Raw genomic sequence first — 23,468 nt, 5'->3', positions numbered from 1 at the left:
TTCCCATGGTATTCTTTGTTGAAGAGATACCTAGGTAGGTTTCTGAAACACTACATGGCAGGGAATAGTACTGCCATCTAGTGTTCTTCCAAATGGATAACATTGTTGCAAAACTGCTGCCATATAGTGCTCCAGACTCGTGCACGCTCTTGAGATTAAGTCCCTACTTTTTAAAAAGATACTAAGAGAACAAAGAAAATTTGATAATAGAAGTAAATTAGAAAGTTGTTTAAAACTGTTTGTTCTGGATGCCCTGAGGTTCCGGTGGAGGAGGAGTCAGACAGGTGTTGCTGTGCTCACACCTCCAGCCCTGCAAACCTTTGCGGCTGTGATTCTCGCGCCTTGCCCCGATTTGGGGCTGCTTTTTTTGGGGCAGTCAGCAAAATCGCCTCTGGAACCTTTCCGGTGGACTTCCAACCCACTGGCTATTATCCAAGCCTACTACTCAAACCAACAAGTTTCATCTGGCTTTTGCCAAGGGTGGCTATATTTTATATGCTCTGGGCTACCCGCATCTCTCTCCCTCCTCTGGAGGAACTTTCCCGTTTGTATGAGTGGTGACCCCCCCCCCCCCAGTTGCCCCCCTCACCCGCCGGGTTAAACTTCGGGGACTAAGTATACATTGTATCCCTTTAAACTTTACCGGCTCTATTGTCCTACCCGCCGCTTACTGCTGGCTTGCTGCTCCTGTTGCCGGGTGTTCGCTCCGCCCCCTCCCCCACCGGTGCTGCATGGGAGGGAGCTTGGTCTGTCTCTTGGATAGAGGTCCGGTGTGGTGCTTGCCTTCTTCGCGCTGCTGCTGGTATCTGGGCTGGCGCCCCTCTCTCCCCTCCCACCGATGCTGCGAGAGGGGAGTTGAGGCTGTAGCTTCGAGCGGTGGATTTCAAAGGACCTCAAGACGATACCAACGCACCTAAGCCTCCACATCTTGATAACGCACCTGGCGGGCAGGAAGGCACTGGTAGTGCAGGGGGTGAGTCACTGAGAACTGTTTATACAATATATTGCTTTACATTGGTCTGATGTCTCTACTGCATTGAGCTTCTAAGAGTGACTAAAGGGTTAATTTGGAGGCCTGCTGGAAAACGGCATCTATATAACACAACGCAAAAGTCTTTTTTCCTACTCGGACGAATACTTTCTAAAGGGCAAGGGAGAGAGGTGAAGGGCGAAGAGACTTTGGACCATAATCTAACCCTAGCGGACTAGCAGGCCTATAAAGGGCCTTTAAAAAATCACTGGACTTTGTATAACAGGGTGAAGGGGAGAGAAAAAAAATAAAGTGAAAGTCAATATACGTGTATTTGTCTGTCACAAATCTCCTTAGAGACTTTGATTCTGGGCGCTGTTCCATAGAGGAATTGATATTTCCTAAATAGATACAATATTGTAACTCTTTAACGAGTCTGGTTGCTCCTTTTGAAAGTTGTATATATGTGACAAAATTGTAAACTGATACTGTTATTATTTTTTTTTATTTTTTTATTTTTTTAAGCTGACAGTTAATTGGTGCTTAGGCAGTAATCTCCTTGCTCCTTAAGCAAGCCTTCTTTTTCTTCTTTTAAGACTGTAAAAGTCAATTGCACAATTGTTTGGGCTTAGCTTATCATAACCCAGTATTTAATAGTGGTTATAAAGAGTGTAAATCCTTGTTTGTGGCTAATCTAGGATAAAATTACACCCTTCTCAGCTTATTTATGCATTATTTTTTGTACTCGTTGGATGTACAGTACATTTATAGGGCATATGTGCTCCCTGCAATTGGGAGAAGCCTCTTGGGATTAGACTCTGCTTGTTTTTTTTGGATTTTTTTTTTTTCTTTCCCAAAATTACTCTTGTCCATATGCATAGTGTGAAATCACAGTGTAATTTTGGTTGATAATCACTTTATTCACAACAACTATTCCACATCACCACATCACCTTTCAGCATTGGTGTAGCTTCAGCACCCTTCTGCTTTAATCTCACTTAGGGATCACTGCACTCCCCCCCCCTTTTTTTTTTTTCTTTTCTTTTTTTTTCTTTCTTTTTTTCCCTTTTTCTCCATCCCCCACTATCCACCTCACCTAGACACCTCAATATCACCACTGGATTGATAGAACCACCAGCACCAATCACTCTGTCACATAGCTCTAAGCTTGATAACGTGAGTAGTAGTACCCAAAAAATCCTTTCGAGGCTAGAAGAATTAGAAAATCGTAGCAGGAGAAACAACATTAGAATTATAGGCCTTCCAGAGGAGAAACAATATGAGGATCTAGCCCTCTTTATCTCTGATACCTTAAAGACAGCTCTCAAATTGCCATCTACATATCATAGTATACTGGTAGAAAGGGCACATAGGCTTGGCCCATCACACATAGTTAATAAAAATACTGCTAGGCCGAGACCAGTTATAGCAAAGCTACTTAACTACCAAGATAAAGTTTTACTCCTTCAATATTTTCGCAAATCTCAACCTCTTATTATCAATGGCTCTAAGATTCTTATTTTTCAGGATTTCTCGGCTGACACGGCATCCAGGAGGAGGGCGCTTGCACCTATATGTACTAAATTCATAAACTCTGGATTTAACGCGACAATAATCTATCCAGCTAAGCTTAAAGTAACAGTTGACGATACGGTGCATCTCTTTCTGGAGGCACGTGCAGCCGAGAGATTTCTTTTATCCTTGGACCCATTGGTATTAGCCTGAAATAACCCCAGCTAGTCAGAGTAGGCTCAATAGTTGGGTTGCCCCTTTAGGTAGGGACAGATGGGACATTTAAGGGAAATGTTAGGGTTCCCCTCCCCGTTCTTCTTTCTTTTCTTTTCCTTTTTTTTTTTTTTTTTTTTCTCTCTCCCTTTTTGGTTCTGCGTCTTGTTTTGCTCTTCCCTCTTCCTCTCTCCCCTTCTTATCAGTTTTTTTTTGTTTGTTTTTTTTCTCCTCTCCCCCCCTAGAAGGGTTTAAAGTTATAAGGAAATAGATAAATTTAGGATAATATCCTGGAATGTGGGAGGGATCTCCACTCCTATTAAACGGAAGACCATATTGACACAATTAAGGAAATACCAGACGGATATAGGTCTAATCCAGGAAACACACCTTAACTCAATTGAATCTCTTAAACTCAGAGCCTCGTGGGTTAAAGAAGTGTTCTATGCGCCAAGTATGGGTAAGAAAAGGGGAGTTGCTATCTTAATCGGGAAAAAGATTCAGCTTGAGATTGTGCACTCTGAGTCCGATCCGGAGGGGAGGTATGTCCTGCTAAAAGTAAGAATTGCTCAGGAAATCTATACGATATGTAATGTCTACGGTCCTAATGTATTCGATACAGAATTCTGGAATAGAATGCAATCCAAACTTCTTCTGTATAGCCAGGGGCATCTAATTATCGGAGGTGATTTTAACATGGCGCCGCAATGCCCGCTCGATAGGTGTCGAGAAATTAAGAAACAGAAAAAACATAAAAAAGATAACCTCGAATTTAAAATGTTCAAGAAAATAGAGCAAAATTTATCACTGCGTGATATCTGGCGACTTCAGAATCCTGATACCCAGGAATTTACTTGCCTCTCAAAAGCACACAAGACCCTGTCACGAATAGATCTATTTCTTATAGATGAGCGTCTAGGATCCCTTGCGGTGCAGGCAAGAATAACCCCCATATTATTATCAGACCATGCCCCTATTACCCTGGATATCCAGCTTAAACATCTAAGACCCAAATCTCTGCGTTTTTTCTTTCCATATTATTTAGCGACAGATATGAAATTTAAAACTCGCTTCAGGTCTAAGTTTGAGGAATTTATTCGATTTAACTCTGAATATATTGAACGTCCAGAATTATTATGGGATACCGCTAAAGCGGTTCTCAGAGGAGAAATATTAGCTTATAATATAACCCTAACCAAGAAATTGAAGCTAAGAGAAAAAGAAATAAATAAGGCATTATCCAACTCATATAATACATTTTTGTTGCACAAGAATGCCTCAAACTGGGCGAAGTATGTCCAGGCTAAAGAAGCCAGGGATACATTTGTGCTGTCCCAGCAAACTCAAAAAGAAATAAAATTTCAGGCCAAGCTTTACAGATTCGGGAACAAGTCTGGAAAGATGATGTCTAGGCTGGTTAACAATGAAAAAAAACAATCTCGTATTGAAGAACTCCTGGAAAGGGATGAGCTAATCTCAAACCCTGACAAAATCGTATCTGCATTAGTGGAATATTATCAAGGGATATACTCTTGTAAAGGTTATGATCAGGATAAATCTGCAGATTTTTGGAACAAGATAGTCAGCCCCTCAATAACTGAGGACTGTAATAATACTCTTAACTCTCCTATATCTCTACAAGAAGTAAGTCAGGCAATTTCTAAACTACCTATTAACAAGGCGGCTGGCCCGGATGGATTACCTAGCGAATTTTATAAAATCCTATCTGAAGAAATCTCTCCGTATTTAACAAACCTATATAATAATTTCTATATCAATAGTAAACCAGTTTCTGCTTTATTTTCCTCCTCTTACACGACTCTAATTCTTAAGGCAGGGAAGGATCCAAGGTTTAAAGAATCTTATAGACCAATAGCCCTGCTCAACTCAGATTATAAGATTCTAACATCTATTTTAGCATCCAGATTACAATCAATTTTACCATTAGTAATCCATCCGGACTAAGCTGGCTTTCTAAATAAACGAAATTCATCTGCTAAAATTAGGGAATTACTGGCCACACTGGAGTATTTTGAAAAGGTCTCGCCGGGCAGGGAGGGGAGAGGGGAAGAGCCTGAGGCGCCGGATATGGCAATTCTCTCTATTGATGCAGAAAAAGCGTTTGACTCTGTTACATTTAAACATCTTAACACATCTTTATTGAAGTTTGGAATCAAGGGCAAACTCCCTGACTTTGTGGAAAGTCTTTATAAAAATTCTGCTACAAGTTTGATAATTAATGGAACTGTATCTTCACCAATAATCCTGGAAAGAGGCACGCGCCAGGGCTGTCCCCTCTCCCCTCTCCTGTTCGATGTTGCTATTGAACCTTTAGCAATTATGATAAGACAAAGCTTGGAGGGAATAAAAATTTCAAATCATGAGATGAAAATAGGCCTTTATGCAGATGACGTGTTGCTGTATTTATCCAATACTAAAATTAATATCCCAAAACTTATACAGATAATTGACCAGTTCGGTACCTTTTCAGGGTATAAAATAAACGCAGCTAAATCAGAAATTTTTTGGATCTGTAAGAAAAGGGACTCCTACTTGGAAAATCCATTTAAAACAGTTATAGACTCATTTAAATACCTAGGTATAAGTATCCCTGTGAATTCTGACAACTTATATGATTATAATATTCCCCCAGTTGTTAGACAATTTAAGGAAAAGCTTAAAACATGGCAGAGCCTACCACTCTCAATCTCGGGACGAGTGGCACTAGTTAAAATGATCCTTCTTCCGAAATTACTATACATACTTCAGAACGCTCCAGTGATTCTTTTGGAAAGGGATGTACGGATGATTAATGGCTTACTTAGACAATTTCTCTGGCAGGGGAAAAGATCACGGATATCTCTCAATAAACTCTCCCTCCCACGTGAGTTTGGAGGGTTAGCATTCCCAGACATCAGAGCGTACAACCTCTGTTTTCTGGCACGAATAGCAGCTGGCTGGATTCTGTCGAAAGACTATATTTTAAACAACCGTCTTGAGATAAATATATGTAGTCCCTATCTCCCTTTAGCTCTTCTACATTCCTTTCCCAAGGAGCTTCCGTCAGAAATTAAAAGATTAAAAGCAATCTACAACCCTATCAGGGCATGGTGGAGGATTGTAAAAATTCTTTCAATTAAGTCCAAGATTTCGTACTACCTACCCCTGATAGGGAACCCAAAATTCCAACCTGGGTTACATTCTGAAGTCTTTAGCAGATGGCACAAGAATGGGTTAAATAAACTGGCACTCCTGACAGATAGAGATAGAAAAAATATTAAAACATTTGAAACATTAAAAAGGGAATTTAACCTGCCTAATAAAGACTTCTTTGCTTATTTACAGATAAGGCATTTTCTATCTGAACTAATCAGAGAAGAGGGCTGGAGTTGGGAATTAGGCAAACTTGAAAATTGGCTTATACTCATGAAGGCCGATCGTATGTCTATTTCTGTGGGATATTACTTGTTAAGTGTCGGCAGGGGTAATCTTAACTTGGCAAGAATAGTTTCAGCATGGCCCTCATTGTCAGCACATAATAGGTTTGACCCCAAAATTTTGCAACATTCCATAGCTAAGGTGGCTAGGACAACACTCTCTGCTACATGGCGGGAAGCACATCTCAAATTACTTTACAGGGCATATTTCACCCCGGAAAAGGGTCTTAGGGTGCACAACTCGAGCTTTAACAAATGCCCTAAATGCTCTCTCCCAGCAGCTAACATAGAACATATGTTTTGGTTTTGTCCAAAAGTGAGGAATACTTGGCGCAAATTAGAGTATTGGTTGAATAGGATATTTAAAACGCTTCCTATAACTCTTACATTATCTCAGGTGATATTATGCATGGATGATTTAAACAAACGCCATCCTAATGATAAAATGATATCTATCTCTATTTTAGCTACTAGATACTTAATATGTAAAAAATGGAAAATGTGTTCTGTACCAAGTGTGGCGGAAATTCAGAATTGTTTGAAAAAACAATGTTTATTAGAACAAAAAGACACAAATATTAATAATGAAGAGGACATAAGGAATATCTTTATCAAATGGTCAGTATATATTAAGTCACTCCCCGAAAGTGAGAGAGAATATATGATCTTCCCTTTTCAAAATTCAGAACTAGTACTGCTGGGTATATGGTAGATGGACTGCTGGGGGGAGATGGGAGAATTGTGTTTTCCCCTTCCATTTTTTCTTTTCCTTCTTTTCTCTTTTTTTTTTTTTTCTTTCTCTTCCCCTTTTCTTCTTTTCTCTTCTTTTCTTTTTTTCAAAATTTTTTTTTTTCTTCTTTCCTCTCTTTTTCTCTTTTTTTTTTTACCTCAAAAATAGAAAACCCCAATATAAGATGGTTTATGGCAAGAATGTCTCCTTTTATTTGCAGACTCAAAGGAAAATATTTTTACTTCCTCACTCCTCTTTCTGAGGAAAATTGTCGGTTAGTGGATATTTAATATAACCTGCCTTTTCTTTTCGCTTTTCTTTTCTTCTTCTACTTGCTATTTGAGTCGAACCTTTGGAAGATGAAAATTGTTTGTTTTGTTCTTTTCACAATGTTATGAATTAAGTCTGCATCATTGTATAAATTGCCATCTTTGGCCTCGCTTCCATTGAGTCGTAATTCAGTTTGCGTGCACTCGCAAACCGTTAAATATGCTGTCGAAAGCAATAGCGTTTAACGACTGTTTCCAATGGCGCGTTATACCTCAATATCGGCTGCCGGACTTCGGCTGCCGAAAAGATTTTCGCGTCCCATAGAAAGTAATAGAAGCCGTTAATCGATAAATTATACCAGGTTTCCATTGAAAGCGCTAACCGTTAATACACTGTCGGAGGCTGTCGATACATTGAGAAATATTACCCCCAGCTCAACTAGGTGTAAAGGAGGAAAAAAGAGCTTTTTGAGGCCTGTTTCTCATTGAAATAGCAAATCACAAAAATATTATGAGTGTTTCAATGTACAAATAACATTATATATGCTACATTTATTGGTCCTATGTATAGGAATATTTGCACCCATGTTGTCATAGAAATTTCAATATGTATGTGCATATAAAAATATATGCAAGCACCACAATTATGGAACGACCTCCCGCACACTTTCAAACCTTCCCCATGCCTAATATCCTTTAAGAGATCCCTCTCTACATATCTCAAAACAGAATGCACCTGTCATTGTTGATTATATATTTCCTACCGGTTCTATGTTAAATTTTTGTGCATATATGGTGTATTATTATTTTTTTTTATTTTATTGTACCCATTGTATCAATGCAATGTTTTGTGGACCCAGGACATACTTGAAAACCATAGAAATCTCAATGTATCTTTCCTGGTAAAATATTTTAAAAATAAATAAAATATCTACCTATTCAAAATGAAACCTTTGCCCAGGGATGCTATATATAATCTCAATACATATAGAAAAATAATTCAAAGGAAATAAGTTGTTTATCATGAAGATGAGTTTTATTATTACAGATTTACCCTCATTCAAATGTAATTTTCAATGTGAAAATCATATTTATTCAATACAAAACGATGACACATTAAAGTTATAATGTGTCATAGTACTAATATTTATAAAATATATGTAATGTCATGTCTGCTAAAGCAGATAATACATTTGCAATATTTAGACTATTAACCAAAATACATAAGTGCTTAATATTACATACTTCAAGAGATATGAAGTATTGTCTTTAACATGGAGTTATTGAAACATTTTAAAAGTGCATTGTGCATTGGTCCCAGGGAGAGTCTGTGTCTGTTCATATGATGTCAATTAAAATGTATTAATCACCTCTATATCATGGCAATCACATATATGTTGTATATACATCAGTGCATAAATATCCTAAAGATACATTTATCTAATTATTCTAAATATTGAATAATAATCTTGACAAAAAGGAGTGCATTAGTCATGATAGGTATTAGTCATGATAGGTATATATTTCAGATATTACATTCCACATAGGACTATAAGAATGAATGCAAGGTATTTGGCCATATCAACAGGAAGGAGTATTTACTTTTCAACTCTTCTATAACTGTATAACCCTTATTAGCTTCATCTGAAGGAGCAAACAACATATGCTTGTGGAATATAAATCATAACATTTACACATGTCACGTTGACTTATGTTAGATAGCATATACTGTATAAATTTCAGACACGTATCCCCAAGTATTCTTAAACGGCATAATATGATATCCTCAATAAAAGGACACATAAATTTATCAACAATGTACACCTGCATATTAATTGACATCATGTGAAATAAAAATGAATAAAGCTGTTAATTTTTAGCAGATAAACAGCTATTAGAATAATATTAAGATATATGTTCAAATTTGGATTAGAAAAATGGATGCATATTTATGAGATGAAAATCGCACTTAAAAAAGTGCTTTAGTGCAAAAATTAGATATGATATATCTTGGGTTGAAAAAAAAGAATATTAATTAATTCTTGCGGCGGGATTTTGCCTTTGGAGGAGAGGTACTTAGGGGGGCAGTGTGGCGTCTTGTGCGACGCCCACCAGCTGAATGTGAGGCTAATAACCGCGATTCAGGGTCCTGCAGGGAGATGACAGAGGATGCAAGGGAGGATGGAGTTTGGGGCCTATCCGCGAGCCTCTCCACTGCCTCTGCCAGGCGGACGAGTGAGGCATTATGGATGTCCATTTGGCTCTGTATCCTTCTCAAATCCTGCTGCTGTTGGAGCCTGGACAGCCTAAGCTCTCTATGTATGAGCCTCAGTAGATCATCCTGCTGGGACTGTGCCGGACCCTGTTGTACATTTGGTGTCTCAGGAACTAATAATTGGCTGGTTCCAGGGCTGTCTCTCCGTATTGGTGACTGTGAGGTTGTCTGTGATGGCACTGTTGGCAATACATTGGTGGGTGCAGTGGGTGGTGGTGTGGATTCCTGTTGTGCCATAGGAGTGGGAGGCATATAGTACAGATGATGCAGATCTGTATGCTGCTGTGGTGGGTGCATCATCTGCTGCTGAGGATAATGATGTCGTGGGGGGTGCATCATCTGCTGCTGAGGAGGATGTTGTGGGGGGTGCATCATCTGCTGCTGAGGAGGATGTTGTGGGGGGTGCATCATCTGCTGCTGAGGAGGATGTTGTGGGGGGTGCATCATCTGCTGCGGTGGGTGCAGCTGTGGGGGCTGTGCCATTTGTTGCTGCGAAGTATGCATGAACTGCCATTGTTGAGGAGGATGAGTCTGCTGGGGTTCAGAACCCAAAACATGAAATGTTGTCTCCGAAGTAGATGGAGAAGGGCATGATACATCCTCCACCTCATATGCCCTAGGCTGCTGCATATCATCTTCTAAGAGGCTGATATAGGAGGTAGTGTCACCATAGATATCCTCATCCTCCTCAGTGAATGTAGGAACATCCTGCTGTGGTGTTGGTGCAGCTTCATACTCCTCCTGTTCGGAACCTACAAATAAATATACGGTATGTTTACATTATCTATCTAATAGAATATATTACTTTGTAGCATAACAATACAGACTATTATATTCCATATTTATGTGTATATATGTACACACACACACATACACACACACACACACACATACACACACACATACATACATACACATACACACACACACACATACATACATATAGTGTGTTTGGGATAAAATCAAAGCATATATGACCATAACTGAGGAATCTTTATAGACTGTGTCTTAAAGGAACATTGTTAAAGGGACACTGTACCCAAATATTTTCTTTTGTTCAGATAGAGCATGCAATTTTATTCAACTTTCGGATTTACTCCTATTTTCAAATGTTCTTTATTCTCTTGGTATCTTTATTTGAAATGCAAGAATGTAAGTTTAGATGGTGGCCCATTTTTGGTGAACAACCTAGGTTGTCCTTGCTGATTGGTGGATAAATGCATCCACCAATCAAAAACTGCTGTCCAGAGTTCTGAACCTAGAAAAAAAGCTTACATGTCTTATTTTTCATGTAAAGATAGCAAGAGAATGAAGAGAAATTCATAATAGGAGTAAATTAGAAAGTTGCTTAAAATTGCATGCTGTATCTGAATCACAAAATAAATATTTTGGGTACAGTGTCCCTTTAAGGACAATGACACATGATTTATATGAAATGCTTAATATTCTTGGATATTATATTATCAATATTCTTGCTTGTCGGAGCAGATATACAATACAGAGTGCTTGCTGAACATATTAAATACAACTATGTAAATTTAGATTCATAGCTAAACACAGATGGGTATTTATGATATACAACATATATACATCACATATATGGTTATATTTAATATTGAATATTCACCTTCATACACCTCTTCAGGTGGCACAGAGGTGTCCATTGTCCCCTTACATCCGTAAACAGATTCATCCGAGATGACATTGGACAGCATCTCCTCCCATGACCTTAGGTGTATCCTCTTGCTAGGACCACCACCTGTCCCACGTGCATATTTGGCCTGCTGTGCCAGCTTAGCTTTGGTTTCCCTCCTGCAGTCATGATAGCGGTGTTTAATGCTGGCAGTAGAACGATTACGTCCTAAGCAGCTGACTGCCACTCGAATCTCCTCCCACAGCTTATTCCGGACAGCCGGCCTCAGGTTAGGGTTCTCCAGCTGAGCTGCCCTCTCCAAGTATGCCTCAACAAGAGCCTCCTTTTCCTCCTCAGAGTACCTCTCCTCTCTTAGCCTGCCCTTCACACCTGAAGGGCCAGCAGACACAGACTCTCCCTCCTGTGACTGGGGACCAGCCCTCTCTACCTCCTCTGTCCCTGCAGGCTGTGACAGGCTACCACCAGCCCCACCCCCAGTTGCCACAGTCTGCCCCACTTTCCCTTTTCTTTTTGTGCCTAGCTGAGGCTGACTCCTCCTCACTCCTCCCACCTCCATTCCTCTTCCACCCTCTCTCCTTCCCTCCTCTGCCAGGGTTTGAGGAAGGACAAATCCTCCACCCAAACCTCGGCCCCTATTCCTGCCCATACTACTCCCTACTTCCCCCCTCCCCCTCCCTCTATCCACCCTCACCACTGCCCTCCCCCTAGCCACCCCCTTCCCAACTCCACTAGGCCTATCCATCCCTTTCTCCTTCCTCCCTAACTCTAACCTAACACTAAAGTCCCTAGCTTACCTAACTACACTAATTCACCTAACTAAACCCTAAATTAAATAGCCCCAAAACTAACTACCTAACCTATCTAGACCCTAACTATCTCTATTCTATATCCCTCAAAATAAAAATAAAATGTGGGGGTGAAAATAAACAAAGGGATGTAAATGAAAAAGGAAAAACTAAGGAGGATTAGAACAAAATTATAGAAAAATAATAAGGGATGCAAATTAAGAAAGGGGTGAGCTATATAGTCAAATGAAACAAAAAATATGGGATGTTAAAAAAAAAAAAAAATAGGATGGGCAAAATGTATATATAAAAAAACAAGTTATATAGTGAGGAAGGGAAGGGTAGTCAAAGGGGGGATGGGAAGTGGAATAAGGGGATTAATGAAAGGAGTAATAAAGGAAGATGGGGATATGGGGGTTAATGTAAAAAAAAATGTGAATGTGTTTGTATCAAATAAAAGTGTGTATGTGTGTGTGTGTGTATTTGTGTGTATAAACTAATGTGTGTTAATTAACTAATGTATGGATGTGTGTGTGTGTGTTCCTAATATTATATGAGGCCTACAATAAGAATATATGGAAATCAAATATCAAACTCTCCACTAACTCTCAAACAACTCTCAAAAACCCAAAACTCCTACCAACGCAACTAGCTCCCGTGTCTTTCTCTCTAGAGGCGATCACAGGTAAAGAGCGCAGGCGCAAACCGTTATTCTTATAGACAGAGGTCGGGTTACCATGGCAATGCACTTGTTATGGCGCGCTTTTCGACAAATCCGACATCGGTTGGCAACGCAAACTTACGTACGGCCGAAAAGAGCGACTGCGCGCAACACGCTAATCTTTTCAATGGAAACCTGGTACTAAAATGGAGCCGTAAATTACCTTTAGCTGTCGTCCGCTTCGGTAGCTTACGGCTCCATTTTTAACGACTCAATGGAAGCGAGCTCTTTGTTGGTTAATAAAGAACAATTAAAAAAAAACCTGTTTGTTCTGTCTGAATCATGAAATAAAGATTTTGGGTTTCACATCCTTTTAAAGGACCATTAAAGGGACAGTTAAGTCCAAAAAAAACCTTCATGATTTAAATATGGAATGTAATTTTAAACAACTTTCCAATTTACTTTTGTCACCAATTTTGCTTTGTTCTCTTCATATTCTTAGTTGAAAGCTAATTCTAGGAGGCTCATATACTAATTTCTTTTTCTCTAATCTGAATGCATTTTGTCCACTAGAGGGCATTAGTTCATGTGTTTCATATAGTTAACATTGAGCTCATGCACGTGAAGTTACCCTGGAGTGAGCACTGATTGGTTAAAATGCAAGTCTGTCAAAAGAACTGAAATAAGGGGGCAGTTTGCAGAGGTTTAGATACAAGGTAATCACAGAGGTAAAAAGTGTATTTATGTAACTGTGTTGGTTATACAAAACTGGGGAAAGGGTAATAAAGGGATTATCTTTCTTTTTAAACAACAAAAAAATCTGGTGTTGACTGTCCCTTTAAAGAGCTGTATCAGGGGACAATCATTTCAATGGTGAGACCTAGAATACTAAATTGTCATTAGCAAAAAACTTTAATAACATGAATTTTATCAATCAAATAAAAAAATGGGACAGAAAATTGAATATTAAACATTCATAGGTAGTTCAGATAGAGCATGCTATTTTAAGAACATTTTTAAAGTTACTTCTATTGTCAGATAATTGGTATCCTTTGTTCTATTATCAAATGTACTTGTTTCTTGTTATTCTTTGATGAAAAGCATGCCTAAGTAGGCTTGGGAGCAGCAATGCACTACTGGGAACTTCTGCTCAGTTCTCTTGTTATCCTTTTTGAAGTGTAAACTTAGGTCTCAAAGGACCATAGGAGGGTGCACATGTCTTTAGCAATATATTTCAACAGTGTTTGTAGCAATGTTATAGAAAATAGCAACCCTACTTCTTGTCTCATATCTACTCTTTCCTTAAACCCTAAACAACTCTTCTTCACCTTTAACGCTCTCCTCTACCCATCTGCTCCACCCCCCCCATCTGTCTTTAGTGCTCAAGACCTGGCAGACTACTTTTTAAACAAAACACATACTATCTGAAGCAACATCCCAACACCAACCAGCTATGTTCCAACTCCAGGCCCAGTTACTCACTCTGCCAATCTCTGCATCTTCCATCCACCCACTGAGAATGAAGTTTCTTCTTTACTATCTTCCTCATGCCTCACTACCTGCCTGCTCGACCCTATCCCTTCCCATCTAATACCCTCCCTTGTCTTCCACCCTCACTCCTGTTCTTACTCACATCTTCAACCTCTCTCTCTCTCTATCGGTTCATTCTCATCTTCTTTCAAACACGCACAGGTCACTCCCATATTAAAAAAACTCCCTTGACCATAATTCTCCTGAAAGCTACCGCCCCATATCACTGCTTCCACTAACATAAAAACTCCTGGAAAAACTAGTTTACAACGGCCTAACCCACTTCCTGTCCACCAACTCCTTGCTTGTCCCCCTGCAATCTGGATTCTGCCCCAAACACTCAACTGAGACTGCCCTTACCAAGGTTACTAACAATCTTCTTTCTGCTAAAAGTAATGACCACTACTCTATACTCATCTTATTTGGCCTCTCAGTTGCCTTCGACACAATTGATCACCCCCTCCTCCTACAGACCTTTAGCACTTTTGACCTCTGTGACACTGCTATTTCTTGGATTCACTCTTATCTTTCTCAAAGGTCTTTTGCTGTGTTATTTGCTGGTGACTCCTCCTCTCCAATCCCTCTGTCTGTTAGAGTACCTCAAGGATTTGTTCTGGGTCCTCTACTCTTCTTCATTTATACTTCTTCACTGGGAAAACTTATCAACAGTTATGGCTTCAAATATCACCTCTATGCTGATGACACCAAGATCTGCCTCTCCACCCCTGCTCTCCCTCCCTCTGTGTTTTCTCATGTCAGTGACTGCTTATCTGGTATTTCTTCCTGGATGACCTCTCACCACCTAAAGATTAACATGTCCAAGACAGAGCTCCTTCTTACCCCCCCTCCTCTAGCTCTACGCCAACTTCCGACTTTTCTATCCCCAGGATCACCATCTCCCCATCGCCCCAGGTCCGCTGCCTCGGAGTTACACTTGACTCAAATCTATCCTTCATCCCCCACATCCAATCGCTTTCTTCATCCTGCTGCAACCACCTGCGCAATATTTCCAAGATTCGCCCTTTTCTGAGCGCTAACACCACAAAGCAAATAATCCACTATCTTGTTATTTCCCAACTTGACAACTATAACCTACTTACTGGCATTCCTCTTTCCCGCATCTCCCCCTTCAATCCATCCTAAATGCTTCTGCAAGGCTAATGCACCTTTCCCGTTGATCTGTATCTGCTGCAACTCTCTGCGAGTCCCTTCATCGGCTCCCCATTCACAGCAGAATTAAATTTAAAATTCTCACCCTTACATACAAAGCTCTCACCAACACCGCTCCCCACTACCTATCCTCTCTAATCAACAAGTATACTCCAGCTCTCCGACTAAGATACAACAATGACCTGCTCATTGCATCCTCGCCTATCACCTCTTCCCATGCTAGACTGCAGGACTTCTGTCGTGCAGCACCTACCCTCTGGAACACTCTCCCTCGTGCTGTCAGGCTTTGCCCTAATCTTTCTTCATTTAAATGCTTCCTGAAGACTTTTTTGTTCAGAGAAGGCTACCACCCAACCCAGTAATGACCTAATTCCACTTACCTAATATTTCCGTCATCTAACTCTGTATTAACATATTTCTCACTCTTCTCTCTCTTGCAGTCCTCACCTCCTACCATTCTAGACTGTAAGTTCCCAAAGGAATAGGGCCCTCAATTCCTCCTGTATGTGTTTTTCAAATTTTGTCTTGTCTCTTACAAGTTTTATATAATTGTTTTATTTAAATGAATTGTACCCATGTACAGCGCAGCGGAATATGTTGGCACTTCATAAATAAAGTATAATAATAATAATAATAATAATAATAATTATAATAATAATAACACTGTTGCCATGGAGAGCTAAAGAGATGTGCACCCTCCTGTGATCCTATGAGACCTAAGTTTACACTTCAACAAAGGATACCAAGAGAGCAATGTAAATGTAATCATTGAAGTACATTGGAAAGTTGTTTAAAATCACATGCTCTATGTAGTTAATAAAAGTAAAACTTTGACTCTACTGTCCTTTTTAAAGTTCAGCTTAGTAGCCTTGAAAAGCTCATTAGATACATGAGTTTAGCAAAGCCATTTGTAATTGAATAAATTGGAATTAGGAAGAACGAGAAGAAGTTGAAATAGTCAAGGAAAAGCATGATGAGTGAGTGAATTATTGTTTTTAAGGTGTCTTGGGTTAAGAAAAGGTCTATTGTTGAGATTTTAGGTAGATGAGAGTGGTAAGATTTAGAAAGTGCTTAAATATGAGTATTGTGGGAGAGAGCATGGTAAGGGTGATTCCAAATGGGTGGAACTGATTTGTAGTGGTGATTATAGAGTCCTCTACTATAAACGAGCATTCTGGTGCAAAATGTTATAGAGGGAGACTAAGCAGAAGCTCAGTTATTGATATACATTATAGAGACATTTAGGCAGTGGCTTCACAAGATAGTATTCATGGGGGGGGGCTTTCCTGGAGACCTCTATTGTTTTGTGGCCGGCTCCGCAAACCGAGAGGAGCAACCGGCTGGGCATCTCATGGGTGTGATTAGGAAGGGCCTGGGCAGACTAGTGGTGGGAAAATGGATGACCACATTTGGGGGCACCTGGGGTCAGGGGTGACGGATCAGCCAGGCAAATAGGACCTGGACTGATGGCCCAGCATGTAAGGGGGCTCACAAATGTAATCTCCATGGCTCCTGATGTGCCCTATCAGCAACTAAGCAGTTAAGTGGGGGATAGGTGGGGGCCTTGTGCTTGGATGTGGGGTTTGTTGCTCGGGGGGCCTAGAGTGTGGTGGGGGTTCCTGTCAGGGCTATGTCGCTATGAGGACCATGGAGTTTGGGTCTGGCCCTGGAGGTTGGGGGCCCTGTCTCTGGCCTTTAACGTTAAGGGTCCTGGACCTGGAGGTTGGGGTGCCTGGTGGGGGCAGGGAGGCTACCATGTTAATTTGAATACAATTGAATAACTCTCGGTCAGTGTGAGACTCGCCAGAAACACGGGCCGTCAAGCTCCTTTCGGAGCTTGATAGATAGGCCCCAATGGCTTTAAAAGAAATGACCAAAATCAGAGGATTTTCCATATAATCTTTTTTTGCTAATTCTTGTGAATTGGATTTGGAGCCACTGCTGTAGAATTTGCTTAGCAGAGTGGTAGGAAATTGCTGCTTGCCAATAACCATTCACTCGATGACTAACAACTACCATATATTTCTTGTGTGTAAGATGACTGAGCCCAGATTGTCTAGCGATCTGGCTTATGCTCCTTCCAGACACAGCAGCAGCTGTGCGGAGTCTGACATGTGAGCATTTGCTGTACGTGTGATCTTGCTTTCTGCCTTGTCATTGACAGGATAGTGTTAAGGGCAGACTAGGTGACAGCTGGTTCATTTCGTTTTTGATTACGTAAAGCCAGTTCTTGAAGGGATTAACATAACTTTAGCATAACCATGGAATCATGTTGGGAATTTTGCTCACAGACCCATTACATGATACTGTAAATATGCAGTCAAACAATATATATCTTTATAGTGTATATAGCTGTACAGATGAAAACCTTATGCACTTTGTAATTGATGATGATTTGATGCACATGCAGTTATCTTCTTTATAACTTCTCAAATATACCATAGTTTGCATGAAATGGACATCAAAATTAAAGGTACAGTTTACACCAGAATTTTTCTTGTATAAAAAGATAGATAACTCATATATTACCCATTCCCCAGTTTTGCGCAACCAACACAGTTATAATAATACACTTTTTACCTCTGGGATTAACTTGTATCTAAGGGTCTGCAGACTGCCCCCTTATTTCAGTTCTTTTGACAGACTTGCATTTTAGCCAATCAGTGCCCTCTCATAAGTAACTCCACGTGGGCGGGAGCACAATGCTATCTATATGGCACATGTGAACTAACGTCCCTTAATTTTAATAAAATGCCCTGAGATAAGAGTCGGCCTTCAAGGGCTTAGAAATTAGCATATGAGCCTGCCTAGGTTTAGCTTTCAACTGAGAATACCAAGAGAACAAAGCAAATTTGATGATAAAAGTAAATTGGAAAGTTGTTTAAAATTGCAAGCCCTGTCTGAATAATGAAAGTTTAATTTTTAACATTCATGGTCAGATAGACAATGCAATTTTAAGAGACTTTTCAATTTACTTCTGTTATCAAATTGGCTTTGTTTTCTTGGTATCCTTTCTTATAAAGCATACCTAGGTAGATTCAGGAGCAGCAATGCACTATGGGAGCTAGTTGTTGATTAGTGGCTACTCACACAAACCTCTTGTCATTGGGTAAACTGTGTCCCCTGCAGTTTACAGATTAGATAAGATGATATAACTATTTAATATTTTGTTAATTAAAGGGACACTGAACCCAATTTTTTTCTTTCCGGATTCAGATAGAGCATGACATTTTAAGCAACTTTCTAATTTACTCCTATTATCAAATTTTCTTCATTCTCTTGGTATCTTTATTTGAAATACAAGAATGTAAGTTTAGATGCCGGCCCATTTTTGGTGAACAACCTGGGTTGTCCTTGCTGATTGGTGGATAAATTCATCCACCAATGAAAAAGTGCTGTCCAGAGTTCTGAATAAAAAAAAGCTTAGATGCCTTCTTTTTCAAATAAAGATATCAAGAGAACGAAGAAAAATTGATAATAGGAGTAAATTAGAAAGTTGCTAAAAATTGCATGCTCTATCTGAATCCGGAAAGAAAATTTTTTGCGTTCAGTGTCCCTTTAACATTAACATATAAAGATACCAAAATTAGAATGTTTACCTGTGTAAAGGATATAAGTCTCAAAATAATTGCAATTGCTGCAAGTAAAGATAATCACATAAAGGGCTACATTTCTAGTGGCGCACTAACTGTTGCGTGCGAGCAATAAGGTGTTTATTGCGGGTGTTTATCCACGTTGGAACTAGCACAAGTATTAAAAAAGGAAAGTAAATGCGTTTACTCGAGCGCAATCGAATTTAATTAATGCGCGTCAGGATAGTACAACTTCCGAGCTCTGGTTAACTTTTATGCTTGAATAAAAAGTTGCACAAAACACATCAAAAATACATTTAAAAGTACAGTTACACGTATAATAACACCATCTAATGAAATCTATTGAGAAAAAAATATATAAATAACATTTTTATAAGGTGTTAGAGAAAAAACAGGACCGCAAAGGGCTTTGACATAGAGAAACAAACATAAACATGGCTAAATATGTATATATATGTATATGTGTGTACATATGTACTTATATGTGTATATATGTATTTATAAACAAGTGTATTGGAGCATTTTGCAGTCAAGTAGCTGAAAACATGAAAAATCATATTTATGCAAATATATATATTTAATAAAATGTTTAAAGGGATACTAAACCCAAATTTAACTATGTACTTACTGTAAATATTTCAGATTCCAATGTTCTTCATGTAAGGAAATGTATTCTTAGTATTTATAAATATAAATTCATATATATATATATATACACATATCTGTATATATCTGTACACATATATAGATACACATACACTCACCGGCCACTTTATTAGATACACATGTTCAATTGCTTGGTAACACAAATTGCTAATCAGTCACATGGCAGCAATTCAATGCATTTAGGCATCTAGACATGATGATGACAACTTGCTGGAGTTCAAATCGAGCATCGAGAATGGGGAAGAAAGGGGATTTAAGTGACTTTGTATGTATGTATTGGGTACTTGTAAAGTGCAGCTAATCACCCATAAGGGTCTCAAAGCTCATTTTATTGAACTCAGAAGGATGAAAAGCTGAGTGGACCTCACCGGGGATCGAACCTGCAACCCTTGGGTTGCTACAGAGCTCAGCCACAGTGCATTAGCATGCTGAGCTATCTGTCCGGCTTTGAACGTGGCATGGTTGTTGGTGCCAGATGGGCTGGTCTGAGTATTTAAAAAAGCTGATGATCTACTGAGTTTTTCACGCACAACCATCTCTAGGGTTTACAGAGAATGGTCCAAAAAAGAGAAAATATCCAGTGAGCGGCAGTTGTGTGGACAAAAATGCCTTGTTGAACTCAGAGGTCGGAGGAGAATGGGCAGACTTGTTCGAAATCATAGAAAGGCAACAGTACCTCAAATAACCACTCGTTACACCCAAGGTATACAGGATACCACCTCTGAATACACAACACATGTAACCTTGAAGCAGATGGGCTGCAGCAGCAGAAGACCACACCGGGTGCCACTCCTGCTAGCTAAGAACAGGATACTGAGACTACAATTTGCACAGGCTCACCAAAATTGGACAATAGAAGGAAAAATGTTGCCTGGTCTGATGAGTCTCGATTTCAGCTGCAACATTCAGATGGTAGGGTCAGAAATTGGCATAAACAACATGAAAGCATGGATCCAACCTGCCTTGTATCAATGGTTCAGGTTGGTGGTGGTGTAATGGGGTGGGGGATATTTTCTTGGCAGAGTTTGGGCCCCTTAGTACCAATTAAGCATTGTTTAAATGTCCCAACCTACCAGAGTGTTTTTGCTTACCATGTCCATTCCTTTTTGACTACAGTGTACCCATCTTCTGATGGCTACTTTCAGCAGGATAATGCACCATGTCACAAAGCTCAAATCATCTCAAACTGGTTTCTTGAACATGACAATGAGTTCACTGTACTCCAATGGTCTCCACAGTCACCAGATCTCAATTCAATAGAGCACCGTTGGGATGTGGTGGAACGGGAGATTCACATCATGGATGTGCAGCCAACAAATCTGGAGCAACTACGTGATGCTATCATGTCAATATGGAACAAAATGTCTGAGGAATGTTTCCAACACCTTGTTGAATGTATACCATGAAGAATCAAGGCAGTTTTAAAGGCAAAAGGGTGTCCAACCCGATACTAGCAAGGTGTACCTAATGAAGTGGCCTGTGAGTGTATGTATGTATATTTCTAGGCATAGATATATATTTTACCAAAATGAACATCAGAAATATATAGAAATATTTATATAAGAATAAATAGAACATTTTCTTCTATGTAAAGAACAGTGTAATGTGAAATATTCATATTTTCATGTCAGGTTATCACATTTGAGAAGACGCAGTTGGCTTTGCGCGACTTGTTGGGTGTTAGGCTTTTTCCCACTTTTAAGGCTATGGGGATTACGTTAACGTGGTTGCTATATTTTAGGTTCAACTTTTTGTTAGCTTACTTAACTCACGAGCAGGAGCAATAAATAGCGCTCCACTTGTAATCCAGCCCATAGTGCGTCTTGATCTTATAAATCACGTACAACAGAATTGGAATTACTTACATTTCTCAGAGCAAATGTATTGCTCAATAATTTCCCCTTTCGTACGATTAAAGGCTCATATGTCACCAATCCCCATAAGAGAAACAATATTGCACTCTTCCAATGTAGTTAAAAAAAAAATCTTACATAAAACACAAATGTATAAACTGTAAACATCTATTTTCCACTTATCACCTAGGCTGTCAGGCTATCTTTATCTTGAATTTGAGTGATACAGGAAATATGTACACAAAATATAAAAACACAATTTTCAGACTAAAATGACTTCTTTAGACAAAGGTTAGTGTTAAGTGTGATATCCCTTGACACTAAGTACATCTTGAACTCTTTTGGGAGACTGTTCTGAAGTTTTATACCAGGCTTCTTTCAGCACTTCACAGAGTTTTTCTTTAGATTTAGGTTGTCTTTTATTTCTTTCTCTGTCCAGGGAATCCCATACTGCCGCTATAAGATTCAGGTCTGGGCTTGAATATTTAATATTATCAGCTGTTTTTCTCTCCAAATATGATTTCACTACATTAGCAGTGTGCTTGAGATTGTTATGCTGAAAAATAAAACCATTCCCAATCAGGCGCTTTTCAGAAGGAATGGCATAATGAATTAAAACCTGTCTGTACTTTTTAGCATTCATGATCCCATCAATTCAGCCTATATCTCCAACACCAATGGCAGAAATGCAGCCCAAAACCAGGACAGACCCTCCACCATGTTTCACTGATAGCCGCAAGCCCTCATTCTTCCATCTCTCTCCAAGTCTTCTTCTCACATCGTGTCAACGTTTGGACCCACAATTTTCAAACTTGGATTCATCACTCCATAATACTCTTTTCTACTGATCTTCATTCCAATCTTTGTGCACTTTCGCATATCTTACTTTTCACCCTGTTGACCTTCTGAAAAAGTGGTTTCTTGGCTGCTACCCTTCCACAAAGACCATTACTGATTAAGCTCAACTTGGCATCCCGATGAAGCTGCCAGATGCTGAGCCAGGTCCTTGCTGGACTTCTTCCAGTCTCTCAAAGAAGAAACTCTGAGAAACTTTTCATCAGATTTTAAAAAGTTTTCTTGGCCTTCCAGTCCTTTTTTTGTCCTTGACTTCTCCTGATTCTTCAAATTTCTTTATAACAGTTTGAAAACCACATCTTGAGTATCCAGTTTGTTTGCTGATTTCCCTTAGAGAGTGGCCTTGCTGATGCAAACATATGATTTTATGTTTGCCAAATTCTGTGATCTTTGGCATTTTGAATAGAATGATGTAATTGAAAGTTGGTCTTATTAGCAAGCTTCCAATTAATTAAATTCATACCACATATATGTAATGCTCAAGCATGTCTTGCACAAACCTGGTGTAATAGACCTTTTTCACAGCAGTCATTTTGACATGAAATAGTAGGACAAATACAGGTGATAGTAATGACATTGATTAGGGTTCCATTCCATTTAGGTTTACAAAAGACAGGTTCCTGCTATAGCTCAAGTGTAAGCCACTTTAGGCTATAAAAGCTGTATTTTCTTATTTTGTTCTGTTTTTTAATACTGCATACACTGTAAAAAAATCCTGTTGTTTTTACAGAAAAAAACTGGCAGCTGTGGTTGCCAGAATAATTCTGTAAAAATTACATTACAGTTTAAAACTGTAAAGTTATTTACATTTTTAAACTGTACATTTCACAGTTTAAAACTGTAGTAATTTTAAAAAAAATACATCTTAGTCTAGTAAATCCAAGCCGGCAGAAGTGGTCCTCCAGATGGGCAGAAGTGGTCCTCCAGACGGGCAGAAGTCTTCATCCAGACGGCATCTTCTATCTTCTTCCATCCGGCGCGGAGTGGCTCCATCTTCTAGACATCCGACGTGGAGCATCCTCTTCATCCAACGTCTTCTTGAACAATGACGGTTCCTTTAAGTGACGTCATCCAAGATGGCATCCCTTCAATTCCGATTGGCTGATAGAATTCTATCAGCCAATCGGAATTAAGGTAGGAAAAATTCTATTGGCTGATGCAATTAGCCAATAGGATTGAAGTTCAATCCTATTGGCTGATCCAATCAGCCAATAGAATGCGAGCAATAGGATTTTTCCTACCTTAATTCCGATTGGCTGATAGAATTCTATCAGCCAATCGGAATTGAAGGGACG

The sequence above is a fragment of the Bombina bombina genome, chromosome 10 (assembly GCF_027579735.1).
Source record: "Bombina bombina isolate aBomBom1 chromosome 10, aBomBom1.pri, whole genome shotgun sequence".
Lineage (NCBI taxonomy): Eukaryota > Metazoa > Chordata > Amphibia > Anura > Bombinatoridae > Bombina > Bombina bombina.
The sequence above is the reverse complement of the archived record's forward strand: the minus strand, read 5'-3'. Positions refer to the sequence as shown.